The sequence below is a fragment of the Euprymna scolopes genome, chromosome 23, assembly GCF_053919585.1.
Source record: "Euprymna scolopes isolate OS-2025 chromosome 23, ASM5391958v1, whole genome shotgun sequence".
NCBI lineage: Eukaryota > Metazoa > Mollusca > Cephalopoda > Sepiida > Sepiolidae > Euprymna > Euprymna scolopes.
Genome location: NC_136504.1, coordinates 102,650,053 through 102,651,980, shown reverse-complemented (window position 1 = coordinate 102,651,980; position 1,928 = coordinate 102,650,053).

Below are 1,928 nucleotides of genomic sequence, written 5' to 3'. Positions count from 1 at the left end.
GGTGAACAGTTGTTTGTTTATGCGTTAACAGCAATTGGACATTTCGTTGTATTATGGATTTGAAAGATTAGAATACGTTCTTTATTTACTCATAAATTACATTTAAAAAGAAGAAAAGGAAGGAACACGATTTGATTTGTAGCGAAACTGAAGTTTATTCAATATAAATAAACAAAAATTATGCATGTGAGATTACGTATGTTTGAAGCAGAAGAAAATCAAACGTTGCAAAACGTGAAATATGAATTACGGCAACAAATATTAAAATTAAACAATTAAAACGATTTAAAAAAAACGAAAAATAAATCCATTTTAAATAAAAATGAACAATAAATCCTTTTTAAATAAAAATGAACAATAAATCCTTTTTAAATAAAAATGAACAATAAATATTTTTTAAAGCAAAGCGAACAATATTTTTAAAAATCCAAACTGAAAAACGAACGATAAATTAGTAAAACTGAAAAACGAACGATAAATTAGTTTTACTGAAAAAACGAACGATAAATTAGTTTTACTGAAAAACGAACGATAAATTAGTTTTACTGCAAAACGAACGATAAATTAGTTAAACTGCAAAATGAACGATAAATTAGTTTATCTGAAAAACGAACGATAGATTAGTTTATCTGAAAAACGAACGATAGATTAGTTTATCTGAAAAACGAACGATAGATTAGTTTTACTGCAAAATGAACGATAAATTAGTTTATCTGAAAAACGAACGATAAATTAGTTAAACTGAAAAAGAACGATAAATTAGTTTAACTGAATAACGAACGATAAACTAGTTTAACTAAAAAACAAACGATAAATTAGTTTAACTAAAAAACAAACGATAAATTAGTTTAACTAAAAAACAAACGATAAACTAGTTTAACTAAAAAACAAACGATAAATTAGTTTAACTGCAAAACGAACAATAAATTAGTTTAACTGCAAAACGAAAGATAAATTAGTTAAACTAAAAAAACGAACGAAAAATTAGTTTAACTGCAAAACGAAAGATAAATTAGTTAAACTAAAAAAACGAACGATAAATTAGTTTAACTGCAAAACGAAAGATAAATTAGTAAAACTAAAAAAAACGAACGAAAAATTAGTTTAACTGTAAAACGAACGATAAGTTAGTTTGACTTCAAAAACGAACGATAAATTAGTTAAGCTAAAAAATGAACGAAATATTAGTTTAACTGAAAAACGAACAGTAAATTAGTTTAACTGAAAAACGAACGATAAATTAGTTTATCTGAAAAAAAAAACGAACGATAAATTAGTTTAACTGCAAAACGAAAGATAAATTAGTTAAACTAAAAAAACGAACGAAAAATTAGTTTAACTGCAAAAACGAACGATAAATTAGTTTAACTGCAAAAAAAAGTTTACATATCTAAAGAAATAATTTAAAAGAAAACCGCACCATATGTTTGACTTTCTTAAAAAAGAAAGCACATCACAAAAAAACGATAAGATAAAAAATAATTATTAATTAACTTTTTTTTTTTGATGTTCACAAAAACGACTATAAACAATTATTTTTAAAATTTAACCTATTTCATAAAGTATTGCACAGTAAAAATAATTAAACTAAAAAAATCATTTTTTTTTATTAAGAATTATTTAATTTAATTAAGAAATTAAAGTTTTACGATATCGCCTTTATTAAATTGTTAGATGAAAGTACAGAATATTTACAAGACACTACCCAACCCCCATGTTAAATAAGTTTCTAAATAATAATTTTTCACTTCAGCACATAACATAAATAACAGGCAGGATCAATTTTTATATCCAAAGTTTAATTTTTTTTTTTAAATACATTCTGAAAAAAAAAGTTATAATAAGAAAGAGATAAACAGAGATAAATAATTTTTTGTTTTTAGTCTCAAATATTTTACAACCAACTTTGCTGTATGGAGATGGTGGGA